The sequence below is a fragment of the Acinonyx jubatus genome, chromosome C2 (genome assembly GCF_027475565.1).
Source record: "Acinonyx jubatus isolate Ajub_Pintada_27869175 chromosome C2, VMU_Ajub_asm_v1.0, whole genome shotgun sequence".
In the NCBI taxonomy this organism is placed as follows: Eukaryota; Metazoa; Chordata; class Mammalia; order Carnivora; family Felidae; genus Acinonyx; species Acinonyx jubatus.
The window spans coordinates 16470652-16484239 of record NC_069384.1 but is presented as its reverse complement, the minus strand read 5'-3'; the positions used below and the strand labels follow the sequence as shown (position 1 = coordinate 16484239).

Here is a 13588-nt window from a genome sequence, read left to right as displayed (position 1 = left end):
CTTTGTGTTTTAAAGACCTTCACATTCTCCGCCATTACTCCTAGGACAAAGTTCCAATTCTGAACATGGCCTACGTGGCCATCACCGGCCCAATCCTCCAGCCCCCCCTTCTTGAAGGCCTTCCTCCCAGCTCTCTACAGCCTAGTCGCAGCAAACTTAAGAGCACTCATCAAGAACATGTTATGTACCAGATACAGTTCTCTGATACTTTCCATAAAAATCACGTTTAATCCTTTCTAAAGATGTTCAAGGTAGGACTACTTCCCTTTTCTTTATGAAGGATGACCATTTGAAAAGTGAAGTAACCTTTCCCATGTCATATCACTTAGAAAATGATGAAGTTCTGATTTGAACTCAAGAAAGAATCCAAAGCTCAGATTCTCCACCATTCACTGTGGGGCTTGCTATTCAATTCCATCCGATTTTTAAAGATGTATTGGTTCTCTGTTCAGGGCCTTACCCCTGCTGCCTGAAACCCTCTGCTCCCAGAGTACCCTTTAGAGACCACTCCTACCCAGTCTGCCTTTCAGCCACTCTAGGCTCAGTGTGTATGTTCTCATTTCACCCAACATAATTCCTAATAGATTGTATTGTAATTGAATCATTAGTTGTTTACATCCTTAAAAAAGAATACAAGTTTTACGAGGGCAAGGACCTTTGTAGTCCCATTCACCCGTCTCCAGAAATTAGCTGACACATAGCAGTAATAAATGTTATTTGTTGATCGGTTGATTGAAATAATCTGTGAAGTAACCTTTCATATGAGAAAGTATCCAAAAACCTGTTTGTAGGCTTACTTGAAAACGTTTCATAATTTAAAAAATATGTTGTTAATTCTCTCTTGATAGTACCAAGGGAAGGAGCAGTTTAAACCTAAAAATGGCAAGAAATTAAATATTCATCAAAATGAATAACATTTATTGACCCCCATAACATGAGTGAAGGATCTAGATATGAGTTCAGAATCATAATAACTCAAGTTCTCATTTCAGTCTTGCTCTAAAAGTTGTATAGAGTCCATAGCATAACATTGCATGGAAATTGACTCATGAGAGGCATTTCCCCCAAAGCAGGCACTACTTTTCCTTTGTAGATACAATAAATAACCTAAATATATTTTGTTTAATGAATATGTAATTTATTAGTTTATGTGGCATGTACATGGATCATAAAATGTTTTCTAACAAACCGCTTGTTTGACTAGATCTGAGAAGACCTAGATTCTCAATCTAATTTATTTACTTATTAAACACATGATCTTGGGAAAGTTAATTAATTTTTCTTAGCTACAGTTTCTTCAGATCTAAAGGGAGTGAAGCACAACATGAACTTTTCACATCATACAGCTGTGGAGGACTTAAAATGAGGTTAGTATCATGAATGAACTCTAAAAAAGACAAAGCAAGTTGGTAGTGTGTTTTTATCATTATCATAATTATAAATATTATAACTATTATCCTAATGATCTTTGCTGAAAATAAATAAATAACCGATAAAAATTTGACATCTTCTGAAGTTACATTCTAAATTAAGTGGAAGGGTTTTTTTTTCTCCCTAGTAATTTTAGATTGAAGTCTGAGGTGATCTTTCTCATAAAAATAAATAAAAATAGCTATATGATTTAGGATTATTTCATCAGCAAAGAGGATGAAAAGCAGCTCAAAGTGGTGTAAACAATGAGAAAATATTCTTAGCTCACAAAACTGGAAGTTCAGGGACAATGTGGGCCCCTCAAACTTGTTTGACCCAGGGGATAGGTCGTCCTATCCACCCCCCCTCTGCTGACCACACTGACTGTTTTCTCCTAAGACTAATCCTGTCGTGCTTGCAGGCTGGCCACCAGCAGCCACGGAGACCACGGACTTCCACATTCATGTCTAGTAGAAAAGGCAGAAGCTTTCTGGGGCTCCATCGCAGGAGTGAAAATTTTTCCCAGAAGCCTGTGGTGGGCATTTTTTACACCCATGTTTGCATATCCGTTTTGCGTTACCTTTCTATAGTTGGGGTATCCCAATTCCCTAGGAAGAATTCAAAATACAAGTTCACAGCCATCATGCCTCTAGAACATAGATTAGTGTCCTGAAATCAACTGTATCCATATGAGACTTTAATTCAGAGTAGAACGACGAAGCAGACTCTGGGGTGAGTCTGCATTTAGTGAGTAGAAGAGGTAAAAGATGTGTTATCTTTGGAGTAGGTAGTGGTTGCAGATTTGCATTTACAAGGCAAAAGTGGCATCAATGTCAGTGCAGGAGCAATTAGAGTGAAGTCCAGTGTCTGGCAATACTGTGTGGTGGCAGGGGGGACATACTGGGGAGTCTTTAAGTGACCTCTAATGTGACTCAGTTGAGACATTATTCCCAGATCTGTTCTTCCAGCATCACACAAAACTTGTCATAGAGTCAGACACACCTTCTGAGTGACTTCAGATCCCTTTGGCCTCCACTTCCTTTGTTCCCAGGGTCACCGTCAACACAGTGTTGACTCATATCAGTTTTGTGCAGAATCAACCTGATTGTGCCCTTGCCCTGAACTTCTCACCTTGTGCCCTGGGACCTCCCATGTTGGTAAGGGGTCCAGCGACCTAACCAGATACCTAGGAGTGAATCTTCAACCAGTGGGTCAATGTTTAATGGGAAATACTTGATGGGAAAGGGTAGATAAATTGTTTACAGTAATTATGTTTAAAAATGCTCAACCTCAGGAAAATAAAATTGAAATCTCTTAGAGAAATTTTTTTCCAGTTGACAATTTGACAAAAATTACTCTTTAGAACATTAAGTTTTGACAAGAATATAGAGTAGCAGGAAATCTCAATTGCTGATGTAAGTAAAAAGTACTAAAACCATTTTGGAAAAATATTGGCCTTACTAAACTGAGTTGATTATATGTCATGATGAAGCAATTTCACTCCTAGGTCCAAGGACATATCCTAAAGAAATTCTTGTATATTTGTCCTTAAAAGCAAATATAAGAAATTTGTCACATATTTTATTTTATAAAATCTGGAAACTAGAAATATTACACTGTCTTTCAGCAAAAGATAAGATGAATCAATTGTAGCCTAGTGGCAAAATATTCCCTACCAGGGAAATAAGTGAAATTCATCTGTTTGCAAAAACATGACTGAATTCTTAAATCATAAAAGTTGAACCAAAGCAGCAAATCACAAAATTTACTAGAAATTTGATTTATGTAAAGTTGACAACACACATACACACACACACACACACACACACACAAAACAAAACAATTCATTTGTGGGAAAAACGCACACACAGAGCTTGGGAACAGTTATAAAACATAGAGGTTTAGAGAACATGGTGTTCTCTAATTAAACTGGTATTTGGAGAGGGAGGAAAGGGATTTGAGGTGGCCAGGCAGGAGCATTTCAGAAGTTCTCATAATGACCTATATTTTTAAGTAAAAGGTTGAGTTACACAGGTATTTATTTTCTTCTTCTTCGTATTGTTCAGGTACATATTTATTTTCTTGTATATATCATATTCCATGACATAATTTTAAATAGTTTTTGTCCACAAGGTGAAAAACTATTCTCAAACAGCAATTAAAACCTCAGTGCTGTATTTGCTTCCATTCGGATGCCTCTATTATACCTACATGTAAGTCATCCAGGAATGTATGTCATAAACTATTTATCCCTGCAAAAAACAAAGGGGAAATTTCTTCTTTAAAACAGAGCCCAGAGTTGGAATTATGTACCAGAAGAGGTAGAACTAGCCTGTTGTGGATCCCATACAAATAAAACACCACAAATATTTTGACTTTAAAACCTTTTGGACTTTAGATCTTAATTTACAATGTAGGCTACTTTTAGAAATTTCAAGCTGCATTCATGACTAAAATTAAACTTGAATTACAAGACAGTACCAACTGATTTTAGACTTCTGAAGAAAGCATTTGCTCTTCTATCAAAAATGTGAATCAAGTTTTCACTGTTGACTGGAGTTGAGTTTGAAAGCATGAACATCAGTAGATAAAGAAATTCTGAACACCTGAAGCTGTGTTTGAGCAACTTTTAAAGTTAAAAATGAATGTGCTCAGCTAACTCCACTGGCATGCAATTAGGAATGAGGTTTAGTCATTAATTAACCCATAAGTGAAAAACAGCTCATTTCCTTCTATCTTTTACAAAAATTATCAGCCACCTTTTTCAAATATCAAGTGCTTTCTATTTCAAAGCGTGTTTTGCTTCCTAAATTTATTTTTCTATATATTTTTAATGATGCATCACTAAGGTTGCCTGTGTATTTAGAGTATCAAAATAGATCTTGGCCATGTACTTTTTCGTTTTTTGTATCCCTATCAAATTATTTAAAGGCCAAACTTGGGCAAAACAATATTAAATTTCTTTTTCATTTTTTTTGTTTTCCCAAGCACTTGCATTGAATTTTATATTTTATGTTACTTTTCAGTCTGTAGTAAGACATCATAGCAGTCATTAAAAACATGAATATTGGGGCACCTTGGTGTTTCAGTCAGTTGGGCATCTGACTTCAGCTCAGGTCATGATTTTGGGGTTTGGGGTTTTGAGCCCTGCATCAAGCTCTGTGCCAACAGCTCAGAGCCTGGAGCCTTGCTTTGGATTCTGTTTCCCTCTCTCTCTGCCCCTTCCTCGCTCATGCTCTGTCTCTCTCTGTCTCTCAAAAATAAATAAGCGTTAAAAAATATTTTAAAAGCATGAATATTGGCACCAGAGAACTTGGGTTGGTACCACAGCTCTGCAACTTATTGGTTGTGTGACTCTGAAAATTTACATAATCTTTCTATGTCTCAACTACTCATGGAAAATTGTAGACAACACTTGTGCCTACCTCATATGGCTGTGGTGAGGATTAAATAAATTAATATACAAAATCACCTCAAAGAATAAAAGTACATCGGTTCTATGTATTTTTAGTTCTTGTGATTTTTCTAATTATTTGTACATTTAAAGTCATAATTAGACATATAAAATAGTGTTTATACAAGTTACTTATTCATTATCAAAAATTTAAAAAAATTAAAACTATTTTTATCTGCCAAGATTGTAGCCAAATCTTTGTGGTTTAGTTTCATATAAAGACTAATATTCTTCCAAATTTAGATTGATTGCCACAAAAACTGTAAGGAAAATGGCTCCAACCAATCTTTTCAGGAAATTATACCATGGATAACATGTAAAATGTATGAAAACCACACACACAATTATCAGATCACACTTTGATGACAATAGTGGCTTTTCAGTGACCATGAATGACACTTCTGTTTAATCTCTGTAGTTGCTCTAAAAGTTGTTCCTTAATTAATTAAGTAATTAGTTTGAGAGAGAGGGAGAAGGAGAGAGCACGCATGAGTGCGTAAGTGGCGGTGCAGAGCCTGATGCGAGGCTCCATCTCAAGACCGTGGGATCATGACCCAAGCAGAAATCAAGAGTCAGATGCTCAACTGACTGAGCCACCCAAGTGCCCCTAAAAGCTGTCCTTTTAAAATAAAGGCTCAAATGGTCTCTGAGGAAGCTAGGCTCCAGTACATATCAGAATAGCAAAGGTTCATCCTAGGTGCTATGGCAGGGGTATGCATTTTCCTTTGGCCCACCTGAGAGGCAAAACTTCTTAAGTCCAGAGACTGAATGGGAATGAACATTCGATGTGCTGTGGTAGGATCTCATACAGTTCACAGAGGGAAGCTAGCAGCCACGAGTTGCGGGGCAGCTGTAGTTTACACAGACAGTAAATAGTTGGCATAAGCCTAATTAAAAATATTTTCTTGAAAGAGAAAAAAAATATTACATATGTTTCTCAAAAGACATTCAGATGTCACTCAGTCTTCACTTTACTCTTGGGAGTGAGGACCCTGAGGCTGAATGTTCCAGAAGTCACTGGAGCATCACCAGATGCTCTTCTCATGGCCGCCAGTCCTCCTGCTACTTCAGAAGGCAGCAGCATTGGGGAGGGAAGAATGGCTTTCCTTTGACCATGTTATCTGACTCTAGAGTAGAGCATACACGAAGACAAGATACAATCCACATAGTCACCCATCTCATTCAGTCTATGCCAAGTGTCTGTGAACTAAGACTGAATTCACAGATTCCACACCGGCCACAAATGGACAGACCTGAGAGTCAGCAGACATTCAAATGGTCCCAGCAGGAACATTGGAAGGTCATTTCCTAAGTGTCTTTTCTTCACCAATCATTGTTATTATTATTACACTAAATTATTATTGCAACTCTGTTCACTCTTATTATTACATTACATTATTACATTATTACATTACAGTCCGGTTAAACATAGAGTACCACATTCAAGTTTTAACTTGACATTATTGTAGTATCCAGAATATCTAAAGATTTTTTAATGAAAATGGCCTAAGTTGAATTAGCTGTAACTCTTGCACGTCTAATTCTGAAAATTTATCAAGTAATGCATACATTTATTTAATTAATGTTAATTATTTGTACTTTCATTAGGCTGATATATTCCATAATCATTTCTATTAAGGAAAGAAGTAGGGGCAACTGGGCAGCTCAGTCGGTTAGGCGTCCGACTTCAGCTAAGGTCATGATCTCGCGGTTCACAAGTTCAGGCCTTGTGCCAGGCTCTGTGCTGACAGCTCAAAACCTAGAGCCTGCTTCAGGTTCTGTGTCTCCCTCCTTCTCTCTGCCCCCCCCCCCCCCCCACTGGTGCTCTGTCTCTCTCTCTCTCTCAAAAATAAACAAAACATTAAAAAAATTTTTTAATTTAAAAAAAATTTTAAAAAGGAAAGATGTAGAACAAAGGCCAGAAATTCTAGCCAGAAAAAGAACAAAATCCATGACTTTCACTTATTCATTCATGGGAGTTTTAGGGGTACATAATTTGCATATTAATAGGATATTCAAGTGTCCTTAGACAACACTTATCCATAGAGGATTAATACTCTGCTAACATTTATACTATGTCGTTATATATTAGATGAGACTATTTAAAATATTTACATAATACATTTCCCCAAGGTACAAATTATAATCAAATATCTTCTGAAGAATCTTCTTCCTACTTTTCTGTTTTCTTTTTCAAATAAATATCTCTACTCGTGGCCTAAAAGATTCCAGATTGGGTGGCACACACAAGTGAGTAAAAAGGAATGTTTGAAGAGCAGAGGACCTCATAAAGATAAGCTAACGTCACACTGGTTTGACTAAAGAAAACAACCAGCAGACAGGGGAAGAGAGAAAACAGAAATTGCGTATATAGATTATCTATCCAAATCCTGGAGGAACAACCGATTAGAAAAACATCAGTCTGTTTCTTGAGAATCAATTCTGCTACTTGCCATTTCCTAGTTCAGCTTTTTCATCCTTCTTTGTTTTTGCTCTGCTATTAAAAGTGAAGTTAATTAACCATGTATGCAAATCTTTGACAGAGAGAGAATGTGTGTGTGTGTGTGTGTGTGTGTGAGTGTGTGTGTGTAAACATGCACTCAAGTGCTAGAGATTAAAAGTGTTACTGAGCTCTGTCTGTTTGGGCACTAGAGTGTCCAGCAGGGAAGAGAAAACAATCCACAGCACTCTGACAGGGTCACGTCTGTTTCTTTCTTTTATAGATCAGAGCCTGCTGTGTCTGCACAGAATATATTTTCACATAAGAAATTAAAACAGGCAAAAAAAAAAAAAACAGAAAGCAAGAGTGATGTAGGTATCTTTTGCCACCACTCGTGTCAGAAAAAATAAAAACTAAATAATATGTCAGCAGCTAAAAACATTTCTTCAACCTTTCCAAGAAAAGTTTAGGAATATGTCATGTATGTACTTGAACTGTTTGTTCTTGAACTTGCTTTAACAATGTAAGCATGGCTAAATGTCCCACGTTCAGGCCCTAGAGACTGCTTACTCTCTTTTCTAATGAGAACATGAAAAACGGTGGGCAATCTTCACATGTCCCTGCACAAATTACACATTTTATTTTATTTTTTTTTGTCACTGATTGTTAAATATTTGAGATAGAAGATTGCTAAGGTTGGGTGGAAGTTTGGAAATAATCTAGGGAAATTTTTTAACTTAATAAATAAAGTGTTTCAAGTACATTTTCAAGTGTTCACTTCTGGCATATAACATGATTTTATATGTGAAGCCAGAAAGCATTGCTAAACTTATAATGTATTAACTAAAGCTAAATTTTCTCGTCCTGCCTCAAATTTCTAAGTTATTGTACATGTTATTTTAAAGGTTATTATTAATAGATAATAGCTCAGTCTAATATTGAGTATGTTAGTATATTCTGTATATTTGAAGTAGTTTTAAATTCTTTTGAAAAACAGCATAATAACACATTTAATCAGTTTTATATTTATATTATTTAGAAATATAATATGAAGGGCACCTGGGTAGCTCACTCAGTTAAGTATCCGACTTCAGCTCAAGTCATGATCTCACAGTTCATGAGTTCGAGCCCCGTGTTGGGCTCTGTGCTGACAGCTCAGAGCCTGGAGCCTGCTTCAGATTCTGTGTCTCCCTCCCTCTCTGCCCCTCCCCCTCTCACACTCTGTCTCTCTCTCAAAAAATAAATAGTAAATATTTTTAAAAAATAAATACAATATTATTGAACATATAGCCAATTTAATAATTCCACTATCATAATTTTTAAGAGACTGAAGATACAAATGGTTGATCCCTGACCATAAATATAATATCCATTGCAGGATCCAGAATTGTATTGCTTATTAGAACAAGTAATGAGAAAGAAAACTTATTTGTGACTTACCTTATTCTCATAAATATAGAGCTTAAGAACATTCAGATACCAATCATTTGTACATAATAATAATAAAAGGAAAAATGCAGGGCTCCTGGATGGCTCAGTCAGTTAGCGTCCGACTCTTGGTTTCTGCTCTGATCATGATCTCACAGTTCATGAGATCAAGCCCCACATCAGGCTCTGCACTAACAGTGTGGAGCTTGCTTGAGGTTCTTTCTCTCCCTCTCTCTTTGCCCCTCCCCCACTTGTACTCTCAAAATAAATAAACAAAAAAAATTTTTTTCAACAAAGAAAAAGAAAAATGAAAATAATTTACATCAGCCTCTTGTTCCCATCAGCTTTCCCCCCAAGGCTTATCTTCTACCTCTTTCCTTCTCACCTGATTTTTGGAGACCATATGAAACTAGTAGCCTAAATATGTCATACCTATGTATAATTGCACTTGCTTCCATCGGCCTACAATCTCTTTTTCCCTTTATTCTTTACTAGTATAATACCTTTTACCCCCAAGGAGTCAAGTATTTTGTGAACTTTTCTCTAACTCACCCTGACACTTCTCCCTTCTCATCCTAGCCCTTTGAGCTAACTTTTTTCCTTTCTTCACAACACATGTTGCACACAGTAATTATCACTTTGCATTATATGCTGGTTTGCGCGTTTGCCTATTATACTATTGGCTTCTTGAGGGCAAGGCCTTTTCATTCCTGTATGCCTGGTACCTGGGGCAGTAATGTGGCACATAGTAGATACTCAGTTGACTGAATGACAGATTTTTTTTCACCAGTTGAGGAAAACTTCTTAGACCACTTTCTTTCTTTTTTTTTTCTTTTTTTTTTAAGGCAGTGATTTTTTTTTTAAAGTTTATTTATTTTGAGAGAGAGAAAGAAAGGACGGGCAGGGGAGGAGGCAAAGAGAGAGGGAGAGAGAACAGGAGAGACAGAATCCCAAGCAGGCTCTGCATGGTCAGCACTGAGCCCCATGTGCGGCTCAATCCCATGACTGTGAGATCATGACCTGAGCCAAAGTCGGACGCTTAACCGACTGAGCCACCCAGGTGCCCCTGGACTGCTTTCTTTGATCACAACTAGCTAACAGAACCACTTAGATAACAAGGACCATATTGGTCTTGCGGTAGATGTGAGTTCCCGTGATAATGTTCTAGAAGCTCAAAAGAGTTCACTTTTTATTATTCTTTCTCCAATTAAGATTTGCTTTTAAACTGAAACCCATATTATCCTTTTTTCCCCTGATAGTTTTAAGAGAAAAAGAAAAAAGAAAATATTTCTCTTAATAGTAACCTACCTGCATTTCCCTCCAAGTGAGTTTTCTCTCAACATCCTTTAATCCAGTATTCCTTCCCTACCTCCTACCTCCTCTTCCTCTTCCTCTTCTCTCCTTCTCCTTCCCTTTCCCCTTCTTTGTCTCCTTCCTTCTTCCTCTTCATCCTTTCTCCTCCTCTCCTTCCTCTTCCCCCTCCCCTCTTGCTTCTCCTCCTCCTCCTCCTTCTTCTTTTTCTTCTTCTTCTTCTTCTTCATTTTCCTGCTTCTCCTTTTCCTTTTCCTCCTCCCTCTTCTTCATTACAACCAGTAAAGTCTCTTTGTATGCTGGAATATTTGCCACTTGCCTCTACAGATCCACTCCACTTTTCTCTACTCTACTCTGCCCCTGAAAGTATTTCCATTGTTAACTTTGTCCACTACCATGGAAACCCAAGCAATATCATTTCCAAAAAAAGACTCATTTTACATAAATGAAATGGTACAATGGATTGATAGCCACAAATCTTACTGGCCTCACCATGTGCCCATAACCCAAGAGTTGCTGCCTTAATGTAACATTGCCATGGCCAACTACAGACTCAATTAACTCACCAAATGGAAAACAACAACTTGCAAGGTTGGAGATCTGTCCTACAGGACATGTTATATGATTTAAACTAGTGCTTCATATATGGAGCCATCACTCCCATAACCAGAATATATGGGAAAAGGAACTAAATTTTAGAGGTGAGAATAAACTGTTTTATTATTAACAAAGTAACTCACTGGAAAAATTTTACTTCTAGTCCCTATAACCTTAGGTTAAGTGGGTTTAGACTTGTGTTCTTTAAGAAAGAAATGTTTTAAGGGTGCCTGGGTGGCTCAGTTGGTTGAGAGTCTGACTTTGGCTCAGGTCATGATCTTGCTGTCTGTGAGTTCCAGCCCCGCCTGGGGCTCTGTGCTGATAGCTCAGAGCCTGGAGCCTGCTTCGGATTCTGGGTCTCCCTCTCTCTCTGCCCCTCCCCTGCTCATGCTCTGTCTCTCTCTCTGTCAAAAATAAATAAACGTTAAAAAAAATTAAAAAAGAAAGAAAGAAAGAAATGCTTTAATCAAGAAATACAGTCACGGTCTATTTAATTGGGAGCTGTAACTTCCTCTTGGCCATTCAGGGTTTCTCAAACTATTGAGCTCATAGAAAGAGAAGGAGATCACATATTGACTGAAATGATTGATCCTAATCACCAAGGTGAAACTGAATTACTGCTACTAGTTGGGATAAGAAGGTCTATGTGTGGAGCACAGAGGTTTTCTTGGGTGCTTCTTGGTACTTCCTTTTTCAAGAGCCCTGGTCAATGGAAAGTATAACAACACAATAAAGACAGAACCATCATGGACTCAGATCATGCAGGATCATCTCACCAGTCCAAGACTTCCATATAGCTGAGGTGACTGGCAGAAGTAAAATGAATAAAACAAGCCAAAAAAACACAAACAAAAATGGACTGTGTAGTGAAGAAATGAGGCTATAAATACCAAATGAGGCTTATTACTAGTATCAGAAATGGGAACTGCAGCAGTAAAATGTTGTGTAAATTATTTATTTTTCATTTCCCCTTCTTGTTAACTTTCCTACCTTATATGACCATAGTGGTGATACCTCCTATTTTAAGTTTCAAGTGGGTAGATCACTGAATTGCCATCAACATAGCTGATGGGAATTTGGGTGGTCCTTGTGTTGAACCTGTAATATTTCATCTGGAGAAAGTATAAAAGGAGATGCGGAAAGGTGAGCCCTGATGGATTTCCCATTTGTCTGTCCAGATCCACTCCCCACCTTTTTCTTTCCTTTGTGTTGTGTGGAGGCTGACCTATACAAGAGATATCAATGATCTCTCTCACCTTCTCACTACCAATAGGACTCATGGGAGTCACCAGCAGATCAGATGAAGGGGGAAGAGAGAGGAAATATTTATTTATTTCCTTCCCGTCAGTTGACTCTGTCCTTCTATCAAAGGCCACAGATCCTTTAAGACAATCTTTTCATCATTCTTCTGAGTTCCAGTAACTACTCTTTCCTTCACCACTTTATGCCCCTTAAGGCTTGGGATGTAAACCTACCCTCATTTTTAGGGGCCCTAAAGTATTATTCCACCTTAAATTGGTTTCCCTAAACTTGGTTCAAAGTGTTGGACGTGACTCCCACTTTACTAAACTTTCTTTGATTCTCATCTCTTTCTGCCAACACAATACTGATATATAGTTGTCAATATTCAAAAATTGTGTCTATAGTTAAATCACATTTACAAAACACCCCATTTTCATTTACAACACAGCATACCGCATAATCTTTTCCAATATACTATTGAAATTACTGTATACATTGTGTTACTAAAAATAATAAACTCATGACAGTGCTAAAAGTGAAAAAAGTGTCTGTCTTAAGCAGAAAAGAAATGTCAACAAAAGTTTAGAAGACAGTAAAGAAATAGGGTGGTATAGAAATATAATTTAGATCACAGAAATCACATCTCAATATACACATGAAGATTACAGGTGACCGGAACTGTTTACAGTGATGAAAAAAATAAAATTAAGTGGCTCTAAATCAGGAGTTGTGAATTACAGAGAATAGAATATGCCACTAGGTGACCTTGACAGAATTTAAGTTAAAGGCACATTTACAGAGCTGCTGAGTTGTTCAGCCATCACCCCCTCCTCAGTAGGTGCAGAGTAGCTATCTATAGTCTTTTCCTGGCTGAGGACCTCACCTTCACTCTGAGCAGATGATTCTCCTAAATGCCCCCCCCAATGGCAGTTGTGGTGGTTGAGCAGAGAGGCAGAAAACAGCTGATATGGTTTTGGACCTGTTCAATGGAGTTGGGTGTTGGACATAGAGAAGGAGGAGCAGTTCTACCCAGGATGAACTAAATCCAAGTGCCTCACCCTCAGAGTAAAGTCCTCTACACTGTGGTCATTGCCAGTCTTCCTGCTATAAATAGCAGCTTTAATCTGAAGAGAGCTTTGCCTGGGAACTGGACTGGCTCACAGTCAGGCTTACTGTCTACACAGTAAAGGGCCTTTAGGGCAACAGACTTACAAACTGCAAAGCAATCCTTGCTGGCAAAGAGATTCATCAGTTTAGCAACTAATTCACAAGTATGACTGATACACTGAAATTCACCACTTGTAAAATCTAATCAGAGAAAAACAAGTGATCCCAGAAGATATGGAGGAAATGCAAAAGAGAGAAATAATTTTTTAAAATCCATGTTAGTAATATTAAAAATAAATAAATAAATACATAATAAAATCTATGTTAGCAAACCCAGAGAGATTTGGAGGATGTTCCATGCCTAAAATAAAAAACAAGCTGCCCTTAAAAAGAATAAGGTGCAAACAAGAATGGATTTTTTGAAATTGAAAGTATGGTTGCCATAATTAATTGAAAAGAATCAATAAGAATACTTAATAACAGTGATCCGGGATTAGTAATCTGGAAGAGAAAGACAAGGATATCATCCACAATATAAAGTTTAAAAGACTGGGAAATAGAAAGTATTTGGAAATTTAGATGCTTATCAGTTATATCCA

The 13588-nt window shown here is 37.4% G+C and overlaps 1 long non-coding RNA gene across 2 annotated transcripts in view; it reads right to left on the bottom strand.

Moving 5' to 3' along the window:
* Positions 1-13015, bottom strand: part of LOC128315128 (uncharacterized) — a 133220-nt gene extending 120205 nt beyond the window's left edge. For both annotated transcript variants that reach the window (XR_008297575.1, XR_008297576.1), the window contains exon 1: positions 12766-13015. This is a non-coding gene — a long non-coding RNA (uncharacterized LOC128315128). The remainder of the gene's footprint in view (positions 1-12765) is intronic.
* Between the last annotated feature and the right edge of the window lie 573 nt (positions 13016-13588).